This window comes from Alligator sinensis, unplaced genomic scaffold, assembly GCF_000455745.1.
Source record: "Alligator sinensis unplaced genomic scaffold, ASM45574v1 scaffold400_1, whole genome shotgun sequence".
Classification (NCBI taxonomy): Eukaryota; Metazoa; Chordata; order Crocodylia; family Alligatoridae; genus Alligator; species Alligator sinensis.
In genome coordinates, this window is record NW_005841897.1 from 2,714,180 (window position 1) to 2,719,129 (window position 4,950).

At 47.2% G+C, this 4,950-nt stretch overlaps 1 long non-coding RNA gene across 1 annotated transcript in view; it reads left to right on the forward strand.

The window, feature by feature from the left end:
- The window catches only part of LOC112549334, a 6,880-nt gene extending 2,144 nt beyond the window's left edge, over window positions 1–4,736 (forward strand). The window contains exons 2-3 of the long non-coding RNA XR_003092727.1: window positions 1,241–1,397; window positions 4,334–4,736. This is a non-coding gene — a long non-coding RNA (uncharacterized LOC112549334). The remainder of the gene's footprint in view (window positions 1–1,240; window positions 1,398–4,333) is intronic.
- Window positions 4,737–4,950: the final 214 nt, after the last annotated feature.

Consider the following 4,950-nt stretch of genomic DNA (forward strand, 5'->3'; position numbering starts at 1 on the left):
AGCCACTTGCTATGGGACGTCCTACTAGGCCCCAATTAAGTCTGGAAGTGTGTAGCCTAAACCATGGGTGAAGCTTGCTCATTCAGCTGGCCTGGGCTTGCCTTGTATTTCCTCCCCCATCCCTACTGCTTGCCAAGATGTTTGTATGAAAAGAGAAGCTTCCTTCTTTGCAAAATCTCTTCCCCTTTCCCACTGTGAGGCCTGTAGATTAGAAGCCAGATGCTGGGGCCCTGGACGTTTTCTCTGTGGCTCTTGGCGCTGGTTGTTGCCTCAGTCCATGCCTCCGATTGTGTGTGTGTGTATAAAATAATCTAAGTGCTCCCCTGTCCCAACCCTGGCTCTGTCACCAACTCCTTTGGCCTTTGGGATGTCCCTTGGGACCTGTGGGGTAGAGCACAAGAATCTTTCAGGTCCAAGTGCATGGGTGTGAACCAGAAGAGTGCAAGGGATCTGTAAGGATCAGGGATGGTGAGCCCAGGCTGACAGCTGCTCTCTAAAGACCTTTCCCCACAGCAGCCCTATAGGACTGACCCAGCCAGCATTACCTACAGTGTTCCCCTGCTGTGGCCTGAAACCCTCTTGAAGTTTGTGTGGGCGAGGTTGTAGAAGCAGAGGATAGCAGATCAGAGATAAACTAACAGCTATGCTCTTACAGCGAGAGCCAGGGCATCCTCAAAAGCCAATACCCCTTCACTGACCAAGGGATTTGATTTTTTTGTAGCAAAGTCCTTTATTGAGAAACCTGTCTGCACGTGCCAGCCCCTGGAGACGGCTCATGTCCTACCACATGCCCCCTATGAGTGCTTTACATGCAGGGCCTTGGCCCCTGACACGGCCCTACCTCTGGTCCTTGTCTCTGCTTCCCAACGTGGGATCACACATGGGCTCTTAGCTTCACCCTTTGGCCATAAAACATGACGGTTAGATCAGAACTGCATGAATTATTCATGAGTTTTAGATCCGCAGCAATTTCCCCTGGACTCCAAGGGCATGATGCCCCCACTTGCTGGCCTGAATGACAGGTCCAAAAAATCCCTTCCATTCTGGTCCCTCCTGCTTCTTTTCCTCAGATTGCAGATTTTTTCCCCCTCCCTTCCTTGATGTGCTCCCCCAAGCTCCCAGCGCTATTAACATTTCTAATTAAAGCTGCTTATTGATGTACTGCTGTTTGTATAAGTGTAGCTGATCAAGGCAAAGAAGCCATTGAGCCTAAGTGAATCACACCTCTGTGTATTCCCAGGCAGCAGAATGCGTATTGAACACATGTGCAACTCCTCAGCGCTGAGCCTTGGGGAGCTGGAAGAAAAGAATCTAGCTGGGAGAAGGAGAATAACTGTGCACTGCCAATCAGCGATGCCTGGGCCTTATTTTTATGCAGGCAACTTCCAAAGATACTGGTATTTTCATCCTTACAGTTTATTATCCAAGCATGGTGTGTATGCAGATTCTGCTAGAACAAAGCTTCCCCCTCTCAGGTGTTCCGGTGGCCTGGTTCTTTGCTGCCTTGACTTTGGCTGTGTAGCTATACCAAAAGTATAACTGAAGTAGTGCCACTGAAAAGCAGATCCCATTGCCCCAACATGAGTCTTTTGGGCAGCCTGTTTTTCCTCTTGCTTTTTAAGCCTGGTCTAATTCTCACCATCTGTCCAGTGAAGCCTGTGGATCATTTCCTCCAAACAGTCTCCTCCCGGGGATGGTCTGTTTGGCTTCATCGTTGTTATATGAAGCTGCATTTATAAACCTCAAAGTATTCTGCTGGTGGTAGCCATTTTATGTACATTTTCCTGAAGGCTGTTACAAGGCAGATGCAGGGTGTTGTTAGATGTTACCTTTTCCACATGTTAGGTGCCCTTGAGATGGAAGTGTCTGCAAGTAAAAACAGGGACAGATAAGCTAAGTGCCCTCTGAGTGTCTCAAAATGACACCTCTTTAGGTAAGGACAGGGTTGGGCAAAATGCAGACCGGATGCAGCCTGCCAGGCCATTCTTCCAGCCCGCAGGGCCCCTAAAAAATGTAGAAAATGAATATTTAGCTGCCCCTGGCTGCCTGTCATGCAGCCCTCGATGGCTTGCCAAAACTCAGTAAGCGGCCCTCTGCCCAAAATAATTGCCCGCCCCTGGGTAAGGGTGAGTTCCAGCTGTTGTTAGGCAGCTCCTGCTGCAATAACATCAGCTTGTTCGACAGAGCCAACACAAACAATTTTCCAGCCACAGGAGCCTGCTGAAGGCAGAAGTGGCGAGGGTCACGATCCTTTTTTTTCTGTGGAGCCTGCCCGCCTCTCCCGCAACCGGGGGACGAACTGACTAATGGCTGCAATGTTGCAAACTAAATTACATCAGCATGTAGTTTAGCTTGCAACGATGCAAATGTATTTAAAACCCACAAAAGTCGTGTGATATGTGATGCCATTAAGCCACACAAAGGGAAATTTTGTCATGTATACATTGCAACATCATCACGTGCACAAGTGCCCTTTGAGAGGGACTTGAATACCACCTAACATTCCTTAGAGTTAGCATATGCAAATTGTAACGTATTACAACACCTGCACACTGCTGTCTCATGGAGACCTGCTTTTATTTGTCTTGAAGCTGGCCTCAGCAAGCTCGTCTGGCTGCTCTTTCTTGCCCTCTGTGGGCACAGAGGTTGAAACAGTTGAGAAAGTGGGAAATTTGGGCGTCATCACACCCAACTTTCTACAACTCTGTGGATTCTTGCTATGATTTGTATCTGGATTGGGGGCTGGAGGGGAAAGCTTAGAAACCTAGGAAATATGGGATATGAGAGAAACTTGGGAGAGCTGGGATTATTTGATTTGGAGAACAGAACACAGAGAGATTTGATGTCTTTAAATATAAAATGGTTGCTATGAAGAAGAGGGTCAGCTGAGAATTCTGTGTTCTCAACAAAGAATAGTAGGCTTACACGACAATAAGGGAGATTTTGGGTAGATATTAGGAGGAACTTTCTACTATGAAGGTGGTTACAACCTAGAACAGGTTATCTAGAGAGATTGTGGGATCTCCATCCTTGGAAGGCAGTAACTACAGGTTGGACAAACACTTCTCTGGGATGGTGTAGGCAGGGATGCTCCTACCTTGAACAAGGGGTTGGACTCGATGTCCTGAGGTCCCTTCCAGCCTTTCCAATATGCCTTGGAAAAGCCGTGACTGGCTTTCCCCAAACTCAGATATTTCCCTGTATTCTTATTTCAGAGCATAAAGAGCAAGTGAATGGCTTTTAAGCTGCACACACATTTTAACCTGTTCTGCAGACAGTAGGCTTGCTCATCAGTGACTTATTCACAGGGTACCTTCAGGAAGTGAAGAGAAAGCCCAGCACCTGTTCTGTGGGAAATGTATGTATGCTGCCTGCCAGCCAACTGCTTGTGAATCTCATTCTGATTTGCCTTGGACAAGAGTGTTCTTCCCTTGCCGGTCATATGTGCCAGTGTGATTAATATGGAAGGCACATGCATTGCCCTTGTAAGGAGTGAAATTCTCTTAGTGTCCATCAGTATTGGCCTGTGTAAGGAGTTCAGAGCCAAGTCTTGGCTCTGTTCGACTGGAATGAGTTTGGAGCAGCTCCATTGGAAGTTGCTCTGACATGTGCCTTGGAAGGGAACCAGGAGAACTGGAGGCTTACACTGCCAGAGGTCCAAAGGTGAGCTGGACCTCAGCTGAGATAAGTCTGACCTGAGGGCATTGGGTCTCTGTCCCTAGGAGGAGCAAACACTCTTCCCATCCTCCACAAAGAGCAATACACACGTTTAACTTCCCGTTCTTTCAAAGATTTCCTGTGAGATCTTAGGCAAGTTGTGCAGGCCCAGATCCTTAGCTAACACCCATGGAAATCAGCAGGAGGGGATCTGGCTCTTGAGTTGCTTTGACACTGTTAGCTTGTCATGGCTGGCAGTAATGTATGCAAACACCTGGTGCTGCTCCACACAGCCAACCTGCTAACCCAGGAGCAGTGTTGCCATGTTCATGCAGTGCTGCTGGTGGGTTCATTAATACTGCTGAGTGGCAAGGCCAATTAGCCCACTCACCTGCTAATTAGCCCACTCATTGTTCTGGGGGGATGTGGCTACACTGTAGATAGAGCTTGCAGAGCAGTGCAGTATGCTTGAGGGCACCATTGCTATGCAGATGTGACCTTAGTCTCTGTGTAACACTCAGCAAATAATGTCACAAGAATAGATCTGGTGGAGATGCTGGGATGCTCAGACACTGCTGCAATGGGAGACATCTACATAAGCAAGATATGGCCCTGGGATATGCAGTCTGGTTTCAGGTCTGCTGACTCCCATCTCCTTGCTTTATCCATTCCCCAGGAGCCCATCCAATAAACAACAGTGCTGTGACTCTTCCATTGACTGAGTTCAGAGATGGGCTTGGCCCATCATACGCCATGCATCTCTCCTTCCTTTTAAAGCAGCTGAACAGGTTATGTTCTTTCTCTGAGCTGAAAGAAGAGGAACCTAATCATGGCGCTGCAAACCCTGTAGACTACATACCACCACAGCCTTCCCAACCCTTGTCCAGGCACTCTGCGCGCAGGTTCTTTAATGTGACGCATTCTGTGTATACAACAAAGCAGGCACCACAATCTTAATGGAGCAGTTTTTCTTCTGCGTATAGTCGGATTTATTAATTCTTTATAACAATGAAATCTCTATTAATAATGGCTCTGGGATCTAGCTGTGAAGCTCAGTAATGAGATTCCCTGTACCTGCTGTTCCTGGGCTGAAATGATTATGTTTGGAGAACTAAATTCTGTGTGGATTAATTAAAATGAAAAACAAAACAAAAAAGGGAGAAGTTCTTTTGAATTATTTACCCGTTTCTAGGAGACAACAATAATTGCAGACGTCTTGTTGCAGGTGTTGGAAGGGAAAAATCCCTCTTGCTAAGAGTGAGAGACACAGAGGGAAGAGAAATTGGGTTATTT